The sequence below is a fragment of the Giraffa tippelskirchi genome, chromosome 3 (genome assembly GCF_054371585.1).
Source record: "Giraffa tippelskirchi isolate mGirTip1 chromosome 3, T2T-mGirTip1v1.2.pri, whole genome shotgun sequence".
Classification (NCBI taxonomy): domain Eukaryota; kingdom Metazoa; phylum Chordata; class Mammalia; order Artiodactyla; family Giraffidae; genus Giraffa; species Giraffa tippelskirchi.
The window spans coordinates 8,701,712-8,719,004 of NC_137277.1; the positions used below are offsets into that span (position 1 = coordinate 8,701,712).

Below are 17,293 nucleotides of genomic sequence, written 5' to 3' on the forward strand. Positions count from 1 at the left end.
GATCTCAGCCAGGGAAGCAGACAGAGCAGTTGCTAATAACGATCAGCCTAACCACTCCAGAGGACTTCCCTGGTGACTCAGAGGTTAACGCGTCTGCCTCCAATGCAGGAGACCTGGGTTCGATCCCTGGGTCGGGAAGATCCCCTGGAGAAGGAAATGGCAAACCACTCCAGTATTCTTGCCTGGAGAATCCCATGGACGGAGGAGCCTGGTAGGCTACAGTCCACGGGGTCGCAAAGAGTCGGACACGACTGAGCGACTTCCCTTCCCTAACCACTCCAGCAAGATAACGCTAGCATCCGAGTGCCCCGTTGCTCCAGATTAGGAAACCAAGGCACAGGGAGCTCCGGCCACTTGCCTAAGTCCCCAGAGTTGTTAATAATCTGGATGTGAACCTTGGGCGAGGCTCTCTGCCAGCCCTGGTCACCCCAGGGTTGGGGATCAGGACTGACCCATGAAGCAGGGTCCCTGCCCTGGAGCTTGGGCTGGGATGTGAAAGAGCTAGACTGGGACCCTCCTCTGGCCTCCTTCTTTCAGAAGGCAGCACGAGATGATGGAGTGAAAGAAAACTCCAGTTAGAAGAAATGAGGGACTCTGGGACTCCCCCACTTCCTCTAGCCCCCTACCTGTCCTGGAGTTTGGAATAATTTGTCAGGAAAAGCGGGAACAGATTGGAAGTCTCGTTTCTCCCCGCTGATCACAGCTGCAGGGAGCCTGCTGTGGCATCAGCCCAGCCCAGCCCAGCCCAGCCCAGCCCAGCCCAGCTCCGCCCAGCCCTGCCTTCCTCATCTTCCCTCCTCTTCCTCCTCCCTGTCTGACCAGCTTGAGTGCTGCTGAAGAGCCAACAGGAGATGTTTGGGCTGGGCTGGGGGAAGGAGAGGAGGGGAGCAGGAGTGGTGTGCCTCCTTGGTTGGAGAGGGGCTGACGTGAGACCCCCGGTTGTAGTCTCCTGGTGGGCCCTGGAAGAGGGGGAAGACTATAGTCCCTGCCTGCTGGGTTTGCTCCCTGGCTCTGGGGGTCCCCGTGGGTCTCAGAGCAGCTGTCTTTGTATACAGCAGGGCCTCTACAGGCTCTCCAGGGCCATTGATCTTTCTGGAGCTTGGAGTGGTTCCGCCTGCTTGGGCTGAGCAAGGCGCTGAGATGGGTGGAGGAGGGAGTGTGAACGCGGGCGTCTCTCCCTGGGGACTTCTAACTGCACTAGAGCCCAGGAAGGAAGTGGACGAGTCTTATTCCCAGGGGTTGGCTCGGGTCTTGATGGCCATTACTGTGGACAACCCAGGGTAATGTCCCTTCTTGCTGGACACTGTGGGTGGAGCTCTCAGGACCTCAGAGAGTCAAGTGGAGAAGCAGTGAGAAACACAGCATCTTCACTCTTGTCAACACTGCCTCAGGGCTGGGCAGGGCGGCCAGGACAGTAGCGGCCACAGCATGGCTTTCTGGGAGGTCAGCCCATCAGCACGGCCCAGGGGACCAGGAGGGGTGCTTCTGTCTCCACTTCCCCTCATTTCTTGTCTGAGCCTCAGGGAGCAGGCCCCAAGATTTCTGCCTAGGAGCTCAAGGTGGGAGCAACCAGAGAGAAAGCAGAGGCCTAGGGGAGCCAGAGGACCCTGGAAAGCCATCTCCCCAACCCCTGCGTACCCCTGCAGCCCTCCCTTCCCCAGGATTGCTTGGGGCTGGTCCCAGGAAGCGAGCCTCCTGGCTTCATGGACCTGGGGACCCTGATACCCATGGGCCGAGACTCTGTGGCAGAGGGCACTCTTACTACCTGTTGGGTCTGAGTTTTACTCTCCAGATCTGTGTTTCCAAAGCAAGGTGGTTACCTCTGAATCTGAATGCAGCTTCCTGAGTCCAAACCCAGCCTTTAGGGACCACGGTCAGTGTGGGAGGCATGGGGGCAGCAACTCTGCAAAGAAAGTTACTAACCCAGCTCTGACCCCTCCCCTGGGCCTTCTAGGGCTTTTCCCTCCTCCCACTGGGACGCTGATCAGGGCTCAGCTCCACGGCGGGCACCGGGGGGACCTGTGGGCTCTGAGGTCACATCTGCCTCCTGGCCATGCTGTAGGTAGAAGATGAGAAACTTCAGTCCCCCTGAAAGTTTTGTGTACAGATTGCTTGGGAACCCACCAGGTCAACCCTCACCCCACTCCCAAAGATGGTGGACTTGATGCAGTGTTTGTGACCATATGGCCATGTGTGTGTGCGCGCGTGCGTGCATGCATGCGCTCAGTCTGTCCAGGAGGCTTTAGCCACATGGCCTCAGGCCAGGTCTTAATGAGGGGGAGGCGGGGTCCTGGTGACTCCCCACTGTGCCCTTCCACCCCGAGACTGAGGCTCTGCAGTGAGGACCCCTCCCAGCACCACGTCCCCCACTGCGTAACTGCCACCCGGTCATGCTACAGGGAAGCTTTTCCAGGGAGCCAGCTGTCACATTTGGCTTCTGTTCTTTGTTTTTGAACAGGAATGAAAGGAGAGAGTGACTAAGAAAGTGTGTGGGGGTGAGAGAGTTGGGGAAGGTCAGAGAGAGGGGAGGAAAGATCTGGAAAGTCCAGCCATGTGCTTGGGAGGCAGGTGCCAGCTATGAGATCATCCGGAGGTGGCGTCCTGCCCCAGGCCCAGCTTGCAACCAGGAGCCTGCATTTGCAGGGGAATCGCCCGACCGGGCTGGAAGCGAGGCCTGGGAGCCTGCCCTTGGCTCAAGCTCTGCGGCTCTTGAGAGCTGTGCAGATTTGTTTCCATTTTAGGGACACAGTGGGGAGGCTGTCATTCCCTTCCTAGCCTTTATTAATATTTCATTAATCACAGTGACCGCTCACTGCGTACTTACACGCTCCAGTGCCGGCCTGGAGGCAACTTTATGTGCTTCATGGGATGTATCTGCCCAGCAGCCTTAGAAACAGTTACTGTTATGATTTGTAAAGAAGGTACCAAGGCACAGAGAGGCTAAGTAACTTGCCCCTGGCCACACAGCTGGAAGCAGCTGATGCAGCTTTGGATTTGAACGTGGGGGCTGTTTGTCTTCAGAGCCGGGGCTGGTTTGGAACTAGGTGTGTGGTTTCTGTGCCACTCTGGTAGCCTCTGGTCAGCCACCTCGACTGAGGCCCCTTCTTTGTGCAGGCAATTCCAGGACAGTGTCCCCACGGCTGAAACGGGACCAGGAGAGGTGGTGACTGTAGGCAGAGTCGCTCTCCGGGTGGGTGGCCACCCCAGGGACAGAGCCACATCCCATCTCCTGGATCTATGGAGCCCGCAGGTGTGGGTCAAGGGCTTCCCGGCCACAGGAGAGGGCCTCACAGTAACAGACCCTGGGAATCTGGCCTGTAAAACCCAGAGGCTTCTGGAGGCCTGTGGCCCGGCTTCCTGTGCAGCTGGGTCCTCCTGCACACTCAGTCCTCAGGCGGCACGACCTCCCACAGCTGGGTCCATCTTCCCAGGCCCGGCTCACGTGGTGCGGGTCAGCGCTGCTCTGGGAGGGGGAGGGCAGGGCGCCAGGAACAGCCCCAGCGGGGGTGGGGTTGGGGTCACACTTCCCGGGAATAGAGGAAGAAGTCACTGCAGGCAGAGCGTCCACTCTGCACACTGGACGTCCGTAGGCCGGCAAGCCACCTACCTCCCCAGCTCTGCACACGGTCTGCCAGTTACCCGGCCATCCACTGGTCCTCCCGGCCAGCAGACGTACGCACCATGCTCAGGGTCTGTGCATGGAGCCCAGCCCTCTGTCTAGCTTGGAGCTGGAAATTGTAGGGTTCGCCCAGCTCTGCTGGCCTCCAGGCCTGTGTGTCCTAAGGTATGAGGTGTGATGCGATGGGAGCTGTTCCCTCTGAGAAGTTAAGGTCTGTGATCACCCGGGTGGGCGTGGCAGAGAGCCCCATATCCGGGTGAGCCAAGGTTCTGGGGAGGGAGGGGAGGCCCCCAGTCACCTCCTCAGCCCCAGCCCTCCCTGAGCTGCCCTGGGTGCCTTCCACCCCTCCCAGCCCAGCCATTTCCTCCTGAGTCGGCACCCCAGGCCTCCTGATCGGGGAAACAGCACCCTATCCGCCCATTGCATTGCCTGGGCCTCAGAAATCTGGGACTCATCCGCCAGGCACAGCCCCCTCCAAAACAGACCCAAATCTGCATACTCCTTGTCCCTCCCTGCTCCAGCCCCAGGCCTTTCCTGGACAGATGGTCCCCCCCGAATTTCTCCCTGCAGTTTGCTCCCCACAGTGGCCCACAAAGCCCTCCCACCTTCCCCAGAAGCACCCACACCTGTAATGTTTGTGAAGGGCGCCCCCTGGAGGTGTGCAGTGGCTGGACACAGTGGATCTGGCAGTCCCCGCGATTTTCTGAATGGAGAATTGGTTCAAACCGCTCCTCAGCTTAAACCTCCCAGAGGGTGCCTACTCCCTGCTCCTGAGTCTGCAGCCCCCTGGCCTGGCTGCTCCTGGGGACACAGAGGTTTGTCCCCTGCAAGCCTGTTCCTTCCTGGGATGTCATTCCCCAGATCTTTTCCTAGGTCCCTGCTTAACTGCTTGTATGCCTGCTTATGTGCAATCGCTAGACTCTTAGCACTGATTCGTTCACATGGAGTATAAGCTCCATGAGGTCAGGGGAAGCTGGCTATGTCCCCAGGCCCTGGCATGTTGGCGGTGCCCAGGTCATGCCTGTTGAGCACTTAGTGTGAGAGGACTCTAAGGGTGGGTTCTGTCCAGCTGGAACAATCAGGGAAGACTTTCTGGAAGAAGTGGCATCTGGTGAGCCTTGTAAAGTGACAAGTTCTTCTGGTGCCAAATTAAGATAGAGGGTAGAGGGGCATTGTCATAACTCAGCAGACAGCCTTGAGCAGCGATGGCCGCTGGTATGTGGCTTGCTGGTGGCTGACACAAGTAGGAGGCAGAGAGAGAAGTACTGTGAGCCGGAGTCCCCAGGGAGGCTGAGCTCCTGGCTGAGCAAAGGCTGGAGGTTGGAAGGACGCCCGTGGGTGCAGCTCAGTGTGGGGTGGGCCTGGAGCCCGGTCAGATGAGAGGCAGCCCTCAAACCAACCAGCTGAGGCTCCTCAGGGGTGATGAGTGGCGGTGTTTCTGAGGAACTAACCCAGCGTGGGTGGACGGTGGAACAGCAGGGCAAGAACAGGAGTGGCCCCAAAGCCGGTCCTGCCCAAGGCTCTGGGAGGCTGAGTGAGGGTCGAACCCCAGGAACCGAAAGGGCAGGGTGCGTTCCTGAAGCCCCTGGAGGGAAGAGGAGGACTGGGCTTCCTACTCCCCCAGCCGGCCCAGCTCTGGGTCTCGGCCAAGCTCGGTGGATGCGTCTCAAGTGCAGGGCTGGCTGCAGTCCCTGGTTGTGGCTGCCTGCGGCACTGTGTTGAGAAGGATGCTGAGACCAGGAGGAAAACCTGCTGTTTGGCAGTGTCCACCTTGGGTGAAGGGGGGACCGTGGGTGCCCCGAGGGATTCCCACTTGTAGACTATGAGGAGACCAGGTGGGTGGGGGTGGGGAGAGGGGCCCCTGGACGGCACCCAGGGCCTTGCCACTCCGGGCCCTGTCTGGGTTGCTGTTTGCCTCCCTACTTGACATGTCAGAGAGTCCCTGTCAGCTCCGTTTGTTTCATTGGCCTCTCTCCCTGGGCTCAGCTGCCTTTTTGGTTTGACCCATCTGATCACTGCCATCCCTACCCCGCAGCTGCCACGTGTCCAGACTTTCCAGGGTGCGGCCGCGGGGCTCAGCCCTCCCCGTATGTCTCCCGTAGCTCTCACAGCCACTCAGGAGGCCCAGAGAGGCTGAGTCACTGGCCCGTACAGCTGGCACCGGGATTCAAGCAGGACCTCTGACCTCAGGACCTTTTCGGGGCCCCAGGGGGACCCTGGTGAGGAGGCGAGGTATGAGGACTGGCCCCCCTGCTGAGCATAGGCAAGGTGGCCCAGCAGGTTCAGCTGATACCCTGACTGCAGCAGGCTGGTCCACCAACAAACAAGAGTGTGGGCTCTGAGCTCTGTGCACCCACTTGCAAACTGGGTGACTTTGGGCGCCTTCCAGAACCTTTCAGCTTTCTTATCTAGGAAAAGAGGAACTAAGGGTCTCTATCCCCCTAGGTGGGGCTGGTGGGGAACACACTGTGTTCAGAGAAAGCTGGGCTCCCCCAGTGACCTTTTGAAGTAGTCTGGTGTGGCTGTGTCCTCTTTTTCAAGAGGCAGCCCAGAGAGGTTAGGGCACTGACCCCGGTCACAGAGCAAGAGCCTGGGGTGCAGATGGCAGTGCTGGAAGGGAAAATGCTGGAAGCCTGGGGGTGAGGGCGGGGTGTCAGTGGAGGGAGGGAGTGCTTCCTAGCTGGGGAGTGTTCAGCAGTTCATGAATATTTAAGAAGCACCGACTTTAGCCTGCGGCCCCTGGTAGTCTCAAGGAAAGCAAACGGAGGGAGGCTGGAGCCGGGCCGAGTTCAGATTCTGGTTCCATCACTTACTCTTCCAGACTGGCTGTTTAACTATTCCGAATTCATCTCATTGTAGATGAGGAACAAACGTGAGGATTTAATGGGATAATGTAAGGGATGGACATGGCGCGGCCCTGGGCATTTAGTCAGTGTATAATAAATACTAGTGCTGCTTCTACTGACAGCATCAGCCACGTTTCACGGGGGTGTCAGGCAGGTCTCCTGCTCCAGGCACCTGCTTCCCAAGGCTGAGTGTGGGGGTTGGTGGCTGTTAGCTGTGACCACCCGGGGCCCAGCCAGGCCAGGCCAGTGGGCACGTGTGTGGGGAAAAAGCCTCACTGTCTTTGCTGCTGCTGCTGGCACCCACAGGCCTCCTGCCGGGGCTGCCCGCTGGCTCCTGCAGCCGCCTTAGCGGAGCACTGGGCTGGCATTGGTGTAGACTGTGCGATAGGAAGTTACTGGAAGCCTGGGCTGCAGTTGGTCTGTTGCTCGAGGGGCTGCAGGAGGATTGAGCAGTGGGGGTGGTCAGAGAACCAGAGGGGACCTCAGAGAAGGCCAGGGCTTCTTGGTGTGGATGGGCAGCTCTAGACATTGGGCGCCCAGGTGATGTCTGTCCTCCTGAAGGGGCCAGGAAGGCCGGAAGCTGCATTCCAGTTTTCTGTGATCAGAAAGGAGTGGCCCGTCTGGGGATGGTCTCCTTCCTGGAGGAGGAAGGATTGGAGGAATAAAAGGCTAGGGATGGATCTGGTGAGGGAGGCATCGTCAAGGTTTGCTTTCAAGCTGACGTTCTGAGCAGTAAGTTTGGAAGCCAGGCAGAGACCCTGAGAGCTGATGGAGACTCAAGTCCGGAGAGGGGAAGGGGGTGCGATTCCCACATAGCACGCAAGGGCAGACTGGGGGGCAGGCTTCTGATACCCACTCTGTGCTGCCGTTTTGGCATTCACGCCTGGAATTGTGGGTGATGTGTGGGCGGCTGGTGGTGCCAGGACCGCTCACCTGTGAGCCGGGTTCATCCGTGATGTGAATACCATTCGTCTTCTCATTCTGCAGGAGAGAGTGAGGCTGAGACGTCATGCCACCTGCCCAGGCGTCTCTCTGCACCTGACCGCCCTGTGCAGGGCGAATAGAGGGTCTGAATGTGCGAATAGAGGGCCTGAAGGAGGGCCGAGCAGCCTGCCCTCTTTCCCACGGAGGCTCGCGGCTTGTACGTGCCTCACAGGGGGCTGGCCCATCAGGGGTGGTCCCAGACCAGCCTGGAGCTGTGAGGGTCACTAGGGGACCGTGGACGAGAGCTCTCTTTGCCTGCTTTCTCTCCTGCTGCAGAACTGTGACCACCACCCCCTGCCCACCACTCTCAGTGGTCAAACCTTTTCCCAGGGAGCGGGCTTGAGCGTGGGCGCTTCCAGGTTCTGTCGGTGCCCCATATCTTCTTCCTTGTGGCATCAGCGGACCCGGGGAGTCTGCTCTTGGGGGATTGACCGTGGGGTGCACGGCCCAGGCAGAGCCTGGCTTTCTCACCTGGGAATTTTGTGTACAGCTCTTGGCACTGCCCCTTTCTGTGGCCGGAGAAAGAGGGACACGACTTTTTTTGGAGACAAGAGCTGGCCTAGGGAGGAGGCTGCCCTTCCAGTGCCTCAGGCTCTCAGCTCCCCTCCCTGCCCCTGTGGTGCCCACTGTCCCCTCAGCTGTGGTCTCACGGGGCACTCCACCCCTGGCTTCCTCTCTGAGCCTCGGCTGGTCAGTAGGTGGCAGTGGAGGCCTCAAGTCCCCCAAGACAACTGGGCACAGAGGAGTTTTTACACATCTGGTCCGGGGAAGTCTCTCCCATCACACCCTGCTAACATTTTCCCTGGGATCGTCACGCCGGGTGGAGCAGGGGGCCTTCCAGGATGTGGACGAAGCAGAGCTCTGTTGACACAAACTCCTGTTGAACCCACGTCCTCCCTGCAGCCCAGTGGGAAGAGGCCTCATGGCAAAGCCGGTGGAGCCAAGACCCAGCTCTGCACGTGGACGACAAGGGTCCTGGCCCCCAGAGCCACCTGGGGAAGACCCCTGCCCAGTGCCTGGCTGACAGCTTCTTGGAATGCTTCATCCACCTGGCCAGTTGAGGCAGTGGGCAGGTGTTAGGAGAGCTGATGGGCTAAGAAGCATCTATCTTCCTGGCTGAAAGACATCTTACTGCAATTTTAAAAATTATGCCTACTTACGACAAAAATAATTTACTTAGAAAGCTACGAAGAAGATGATCAATGGTAATTGCGTTCTGTAGAAATCAGCGCTGTTCACATTTCGGTGTTTCCTTCCAGTCTTTTCTCTACACATGTACTTAACACAAAGAATTAAAAAAACAAAGCTGGGATCTGACACCTCCCTGCCACTGACAAGGGTGACCCCCTACCCCAGGAGATTTTCCCCACTCGTGACTTGAGCCGAGCCTCGGAAGGCGATCAGGATAATTTGCTCTAGGAGGGGATAGGCAGTTAGAGAACCATCTCATGGCTGGTGGAACTTGGAAAGTGGCTGGAGAGCTTCAGCAGAGGGTAGATCCCGGCTAGGGGTGGTGGGCAGGGAGGGCCCTTGGACACATCTCGTATTATTCCGTGGGGTTATCTCTGAGATGGTGTGAGTGAGAGCATGGTCACAGTGCCCGGACCCCGACCCTGGGCCACGGCCCTTCCTGGCAGCATGAACTTGGCTGAGGTACTTTGTTCCCCTCTGTAGAATGGGGTCATAGAGAGGCCCGTGTGAGAAACAAGCTTGCTCATCCATGCAAAGGGCCCAGGGCGGCCTGGCGTCACCACTGCCATCATGGGACGTGGTGCTTTCACTGTGTTCTCTCCTCGTCCCTGAGGCCCTCCTCTGTGGCCAGGCTCTCATTCCCTTGTTCATTCATTCGTTCACCTGTTGAGGCCTCTGTGCCAGGACTGGAGCCGAGGATGACGCCCTGCTCCCAGACCCCCGGGGTTTCCGAGAGGAGTGTGAGGACCTTGGAGACTGGCCCGCCAGGCTGCCCCATCACCCCCTCCTCACAGGGGCCACTGGAAAGCTAGCAGGGAGACAGCCAGCCCTATCGCTTCTTGCTGTGTGGCCTGGGGCAAGTTGCCTAACTCCTCTGCGCGACTTCCCAAATCTGCTAATGGGCGAGCGCCAGAGGGAGGCCCGGATGGGGCTGTTGTGAGGACCTCACTCAGCGTGAACTTTGCTTGTAGTGGCCATTCTGAGAATATCCTTGGATCCCAGGACACTGAGGACTGTGGGGGGCATGCTGTTTCTGACAGCCATCAAAGGGGGGACTCAGCGGCTGCAGGAACAGTTACTGACTTTGGAGCCATGGCCCAGAGCAGTCAACCGTTCTTAGGAGGGATGCCAGTTCCCTCGAAGTCCCGTGTCCCAGAACCTCCTGTCCTTCTCGGCTTGAGTGGGGAGCAGTGGGGGCCGGAGGGGGTGTGTCTGGACGGCCGTCTGCAGGAGTCTGGTCAGCTCTTGTTCTGCTGTCCAGGGCCTTCCCTCCCTGCCTGCTCTGGCCCGCTGTGCTCTCAGATGCTCTGACAGGAGGCTTTGGCTTCGAGTGGTAGAAAACCCGGGGCTTCCCTGGTGGCACCGCGGTAAAGAATCTGCCTGCAGTGCAAGAGCCGCTGGAGATGCAGATTTGATATCCCTGGGTTGGGAAGATCCCCTGGGGGAGGGCATGGCAACCCACTCCAGTATTCATGCCTGGAGAAGCCCCATGGACAGAGGAGCCTGGCAGGCTACATCCATAGAGTCGCGAAGAGTCGGACACGACTAAAGCGACTTAGCCCGCAGGCGAGCAGTAGAAACCACGGCTCAGAATGGCCTGAGCTCCACGGAGGATTTGCTGCTGCACACAGGGAGAAGTCTGGAGCCCGGGCAGCTCAAGGCTGCCGTGGAAGGCCCTGGGTTCAGCCGTCCTCAGTGTGGCTTTGTTTCAGCTGTCCCCAGGGTCACAGATGCTGCAGCATTTGCTGACACAGCAGCATTCAGAGGGAGGGGAGCCCCCTTCCTGTGGGCCTCGTCCATGAGCCAGGAAACCTTTTCCTCAAGCCCCTGGGAGGTGCTCGCCCTCCTTCAGCCCCCTGCTATCAGCTGACCCCCCCCCCAAACTGGGGGGTTCCTGTCCTGTAGTACATGGTGTTTCGCAGCAGCGCAGGGAGGAGAATGAAGCCCTGAACCAAACTAGGCTCAGCTGGGCAAGGTGGGGCAGCCTGGGGGTCCACTTTGACCACCCTCCCTCAGCAGAGGGAGCAGGGGGGGACGAGGGGGCCCCTTGACTCAGCTGGAGTCCGAGGAGAGATGGTGGCCACATGGCCAGTCCTTTCTGACCAGACGTGCGACAGCCACCTCGAGCCAATGAGCCGAGCGCTCTGCCCGCCCCTCCCCAAGCTGAAACGGGGGCGGCCGTTCACACCGGAGGTGGTGCTGTGCCCATGGCACCGACTGCCTGGCCTTCTGGGGAGGTGAGGGTTGACGCGGGCTGCAGCCTGACCTCTGATCGGAATCCAGCTGTCCCAGGGATGACCCGTAGCTATTGAAACGCTGGAGGAGGAAATGGGTGGGCTGTCCCTCTGCACCCCGTTTCCTGCAGGGTGGCCGGGCGGGCAGCCCTGCTCTTTCCCAGCCCCTGCCCGGCTTTTGCGGGCCCCTTCGTGCGCCTGTGAGCTTCCTTCCCCACCCCCTCCCTCCTCTCCACCCCGGCTGGGCTGCCGTCTGGTACCAATTAGTGCCTTCCGCCCCCTGCTCTGAGTACGGCCAGAGCGAGCTGGTGTGGGGCCTCCCCGACCAGCGGGGTGGGGGTTCCCCAGCACAGAGCCCTCATCTGCTGGGTTTAAAAGCAGATTGTGCATGTGTGTGCGTGCATGTGTGTGTTATAGGAGAAATACCAAGCTGCAGCCCTTCTCTCACTTCTCCCACTTGGTGAGGGGCCCTTGACTTGGTGTTTGCAGGCCGGGCTCCCTGTGCTCATGGGAGAGGCAGGGGGCCCATCCCCCTCGATGCGGGCTGTTCCTCTTCGGCCCCGCTTTCTATAGAAGCTTCCCTAGAACAGAGCCGCTCAGAATGGGGGCAGGGCCAGCTCAGGCTCTGGGCCCCGGCCCTGTTACCCGTTGGCCATGTGGCTGGGCCCTGGCGTCCTTCACGCACTGGGGCCACATTCTCTGTGTCCTCCCAGCAGGGCTGTAGGGAGCATCCCTGAGCGTGGGGCAGAAGAGGGCAGGGGACACGCCACTAAAGGGAGCGGTGTGGCGGGCCTGGGTGGCAGGGCCCCCTCCGCCTGCCAGGAGACCCTCCCCGGCTGCAGGCAGCTCCTTGCGTCCTGGGTTACTGCCGCAGCCTCAAGTCGGAGGCCTCTCTGGGTGTCTCCATGCCTCCCCTCACCCCACGCATTTCGCTCTTTCATGGGAGAAGGCCATATAAGGCGTGGGTTTGATCAAGACGAGGAGGGATGGTTTGATCCTCTCACATCTGGACTTGGAACCTCAGTGACTGCTGATTCAGGAGGGTGCTGGGTCACTGGGAACCACGGCTAGACTCCAGCTGTGGCCACCGTCAGCAGAGGGACCGGAGGACAGGAAGGCAGCAGAGGACCAAGGATGCTCCCCCTCCATTCTCCCAGGCCTCAGGCTGCCGGGGCCAGACAGGATCCCTGATGACCGTGACATCAGTGGTAGTGGCATCCCCAGCCACCAGGGCTTCCTGGGGAGCCTGCATGGTCCCAGGGCTCTTTACCCCGTTTAGTCCTTCTGACAGACCTGTGAATTCGATTCTGTCACTATCCCCATTTCACAGATGAGGAACTCAGGGAGCAGACAGGTTAAACAACCTGCCCAAGGCCACACAACTAGAAGGTTTGGATTCAGGAAGCCTGACTCCAGAGCCCCTAAACCTCCTCCGATTTCTGGTTTCGCTCTCTCTTGTCTCCGAGAGGCTCAGAGAGGGCTGGTGACTCAGCCAGGGTCACACAGCAGGTTAGTGGCAGAGGTGGAGTCACGTCTCCCAGGCCTTGGTACTGACGTCTTTCCTTGAGCTGGTGCCTGTTTGGAGGCGGAATGGCCCACCCATCCTTGGGGTGGGGCTGGAAGTGCCAGGGGTGGCTGGTCTGCACAGCCCAGGATGGGGCGGCTGGGGGAGATAGGACGCCTCTGGGCTAATGAACCATTACTGTTCTGTGGGTGCCTTTGCGTCTCCCAGCTCCTCACCTCTTGCGTTTATGCAAGCAGCACAAATTTGCAAGCAGCGCTGTGGGTGTCTGAGCCCTGCTTTTGTGTAATCATGAGATGCTGACCTCTCTGAGCTTCCCTGCTTCCACCTGCAAAATCCGTGCCCCTTGGACCTCCTTCAAGGAGAGAGCTGGGAACTGGTGCAGAAAAGCCTTTTCCCAGCAGAGCATGTGTTCCCTGGGCCTTGACCTTGTGTGCTTTCTTGCCTGGGCTGGGGGTGGGGGTGGGGCTCGGGGAAGGGCGAGGGCCTCTGCTGTCCATGCTCAGGAAGCTGTGGAGTCCATCCTCGCCGGAAGGATGGATGCCAGCAGGAAGTGAAAGAGTTAACAGTGGACCCCGCGTTCCTGGCTCCCTCCCCAGCTTTCCCAGGGAAAGGGCAGGAACTAGCGGCCTCCTCTTCAGAGGAAGGGGTGGGCGGGACACGAAGGGAGCGCGTTCCTCTGCAGAGTCACCTCCTGCACATTCAGTTCCACTGACTTCTGCAGACCAGCTGTTTAGAGCGAACCCAGAAGGCAGAGGGAGGCTTTCCAATAAGCACAGAGGACGGAATGAATGTGGGATTCATTACAGAAATCTGGCAACACACAGAGCCTCACTTTCTCCCCTGAGATAGGAGGGGGGCAGGGTCCTCCAGGAGGCGAGGAGGCCCTGGGTGGGAGCCAGAGGGTGGGGGTATGAGGCCAGAGTCCCTTCCCTTCCCCCACAGCTGAGCCCCGGCGGGGGTGGGGGGGGCGGTGGGCCCTGCTTCCCTTTGCTTGGGGCTCGCCCTTCCCCTGAGAACCGCAGGCTGGAGTCACATGCGTGCCTGCTTCCCTCCGCTTCCCTTCCGCCGCCCCTGCCCTGCCGGGAGAGAATGGTTTGGCCCCTTTGGCCCCTGCCACCTACGGCCTCCTGTTTGGCTGCACTGGCCTCTCTCCATGGAGTCTGGGCCGGGCGTGGGCAAAAGCCACTTCCTGGCAGCCAGGCTGGGTCCTGGGGAGCCCCTGAAGGCCGCCGTGCACCCCTGTCCTGGCGTTGGGAGGGCACTGGGGGAAAGGCCAGGGGCCACTGTGTGGGACACGGCATAAAGAATGTCCCCGAGTGTTTCTCAGGCCGGGGATGGCACTGGGTTCCAGAAGCTTTGTCTGGGGTTGGTGAGCTGTTCGCTGTGGATGCAGAAGGCGGGGTGTCCACTTAGGATTCGCTTGACCCTGATCCCGCAGTTTCTGGAGGAGAAACGAGAGGCAGAGTGACTTCCCCAAGGCCACACGGCCCGGTATTCCCTCTCTGTGCCTCCCCGTGTGGCAGCTGCTGTCATACTGTGATTTAGATGCCTGATGCTGAAGTGTTTGGAAAGCAAGACGCCTGAGAGAGAAGTGAGGACTGTGGTTTGGGGTGTCAGGAACTAGTGGCCTGGTTCCCGGGGGGCAGAACACTGACCTCTCACACACATGCTTCACCCCAAACCCCTGGGACCTCTCTGCCACGAAGCTGGAGTGACCTGGGCTCGGGGATCCTAAATTCGTCTCTCTGCACGCAAGACTGCCTTCATGTGGCAGCTCTTCCTCGCGAGGAAAGGGGGCTTTCTGTGCTCGCGGGAGGCTCCCGCAGTGAGGTGGGAGGAGCTTGGCACCCTGGGAGCTGGCCAGGGGTGGGGAGGGGTGGCCGACTGCACTGGCCTCCTCTGCTCTGGTGAGGGAGGAGGCCATGGACGAGCAGGCTGCACCGTCTCTGTGGCCCTGGCCTGTCACCCTTCTGGGGCGGCCTGGTGCGGTGCTGGGAGAGCCCAGATGAGCCCCAGTGTTTCCTGGAAGAATCACTTTTCAAGAGCTGAGGATGGAATTTCTGGGGAGGGCCTTCTGTTACCCCTCCACCACCCCTCACCCCCCCCGCCCCGGTCCCTTTTAGGCAGCCATCCCCAACCTTTTTGGCACCACGAACCAGTTTCATGGAAGACAATCTCCCCATAGTCTCAGCGGTTGGGGGATGGTTTGGGTTTCACCCACCACTCACCTCCTGCTGTGCTGCCCAGTTCCTAGCAGGCCATAGACTGGCACCCAGGGGTTGGGGACACATTATCCCATTTTACAGATGCAGATAACTGATTACCTCAGCTACTAAGTGGTGGGACCAGGATGTGAACCCAAGCAGACAGTCTCCTGGGCCTGCGATCCCACCCTCTGTGTCCCTCCAGAACCTGGGTTAGTCGGGTCGGCAGAAAGATGACTCCCAAAGACAGCCGTGTCCTAATCCCCAGAACGTGTGACTACGTCAGCCCACAAGGCAAAGGGGAATCAAGGTTGCTGATCAGCTGGCCCTGAAGTAGCGAGATTATCCTGGATAATCTAGAGGGATGATCCTGGATAATCCACACAAAGCCAGTGTAATCACGAGGGTCCTTAGAAGTGGGGGAAGGAGGCAGGCGAGTCAGCATCAGTGATGGGATGTGGGGAGATTCCACCCGCCACGCTGGCTGTAAAGATGCCGGGGGGTGGGGGTGTGTGGGGAGGCCAGGAGCCCAGGAATGAAGTGGCCTCTGAAAGCTGGGACAAGCGGTCCAAGGGATTCTCCCCCGGAGCCTTTGGAGGGCACCAGCCTTTGGTTTTAGCTCAGCAACTTTGTGTTGGACTTCTGGCTCCAGAACTGTGAGGACGACCTGCGCTGTTCTGAGTTCCCTTGCTGTGTGATTTGTTACGGCAGCAACAGGAAGCAAAGACAGGAAGTGGTGGTCCTCTTCTGGAAGAATTCAGGAGAAATTCCATCTGTATCCTGAACCCTGGGGGTTCTGGGCTCCCCTAGACGCTCCCAGCCCTGGAGTCCAGGGGACACTCCCCACCCCCAGGCAAGGCAGGAAAGAAATCAGTTGCTAAACTCTTTCCCACTTTCACAAGTGAAGGCAAGGCTGTGGGCCGATGTTCCTGTTTCCTTTTTGTGACTTCCCCGCCCCCCGTAGACTTAGAATTCTGTAGCTGAAAGAGACTCTGGGTTCATCAGCTTAGTTTGCAATGAGGAAGGAAGCTGAGGCCCAGAGAAGTGAGCTTGAATGGCTAGGGCCTGCCTGGTGGTGGTGGTGGGTGGAAGACTAGTGGGTGTGGACTGCCAGGGAGCAAAGCAGATTGGCTGTGTGTGTTTGGGGTGGGAGGTGGGCTCTGGGGAGTGGAGGAGCAGCTTGGGGACTATGGCCTGAGACGAGGTAGGGAAGTGCCAGGAGCCCTGCCTTAGGTGGAGACCGCCTCTGCAGGTGCCGCCAGCCTGCCAGCCTGCCCAGGGCTCTCAGAGACCTTGGTGGGTCAGATCACAAACTGCACTTTCCCCCATCAGCACCTAGAGCCAGCAGCTCGCAAGAGTTAGGCTCCTGCCTCTGGCAGTGAAATGTCATCTTCTGAGCTGCGTAGGGACCAAGTGAGCAAATCTCTACCTCCTGACTGCTGTGATCATTCTATCCTGGGGTCTGGAGACACAGTCCGGATGACACGAAGTGATAGTCTGCCACCCTCATCACTTGCCCCTCTGCAGCTCACACCTCTCGTGGCATCCCGAACGGCTTCCCTGAGGCTCACCCGAGGCTTGCTGTCAGCCCCATTGCCTGCCAGTCCCTTGGCCTAGAAGGTCTGCTTTTCCACAGGGGTGGGACCCCTTCTAGGTTTCTCTAAGAACAGCCTCAGTGGCATGTTTGCTGGCCCTTGCTACATGGTGCCAGATCCCTTAGCTTTGTCCTGAGGCCAGGACCTGGGCGGGCAGGGCCTCTGTCTGTGAGGCTCAGCCCCATCCCCATACCTGACAGGGTGCCTGCATGCTCCACGTGTGTACAGGAGATGAAGGAATGAACAGACACGTCGTGAAATCATCCAGTTCCCATTTCTAACTGGTACGTCGTGTGTGGCATTTCACATTTTCAATATACCTTTTTTGGTGTGTGAAAGACTAAATTGGTTTTGTTATACAGTTCATGAATAGGCAACATCTCCTTTAGCAACTAGAAGGGAGCTCCTTTGAATGTACTTAATTTTTTTTTTAAATAATCTTTGACTCGCCAGAGATCACAAAAGTCATAGTAGAGAGTGCCAGTGTACCCTTACCAGCTTCTCCCCTAATGACCTATCATAGTATGTATCAAAACCAGGAATCTGACAGGGGTACAAGGATGTTAACTCAGCTACAGAGTTGAGTCAGCTTTCACCAGTTTTATAGGTGAAATGTCCCTTTTGGGGTCATATGGTTCTTTGAGATGAGACTTATCACATACATAGGTTCATGCAGTCACCACCATAATCAGGGAACAGAAATGTTGCATCAGCAGTGAGGGTTTTGCCTGGTTTTGAACTGTGTCTGAACTGTTGTTGTTCAGTCGCTAAGTTGCATCCAACTCTGCAACCCCAAGGACTGCAACCTGCCAGGCTCTTCTGTCCACAGTCTCCCAGAGTTTGCTCAAATTCATCTCCATTGAGTCATTACCATGTTACCATGTAGTGTATTTTCATTTTTGGCTTCCTTCACTGAATATTATGTTTGCAGGATTTATTCTTTTTTTTTTTTTTAATGTGCTTTCAAAAGTGAAATTTCTCAGAAGATCTTTTGGATCCACCATTAAGGTTTTAAAAGCACAGATACATGAAACTCATCAGTGATCCAAATTCTTCCCATCCATCAACAGTTTCTGCTGATTCTTCTCTGTGCTT

The 17,293-nt window shown here is 58.4% G+C and overlaps 1 protein-coding gene and 1 long non-coding RNA gene across 5 annotated transcripts in view; both read left to right on the plus strand.

Annotated features, from left to right (window-relative positions):
• The window catches only part of SEPTIN9 (septin 9), a 179,338-nt gene that overhangs the window by 113,123 nt on the left and 48,922 nt on the right, over positions 1 to 17,293 (plus strand). The window lies entirely within an intron of this gene.
• Positions 5,630 to 8,754, plus strand: LOC145540661 (uncharacterized). Its single transcript, XR_014078463.1, has 2 exons — positions 5,630 to 7,197; positions 8,131 to 8,754. It is a non-coding gene; the product is annotated as an uncharacterized LOC145540661 (long non-coding RNA).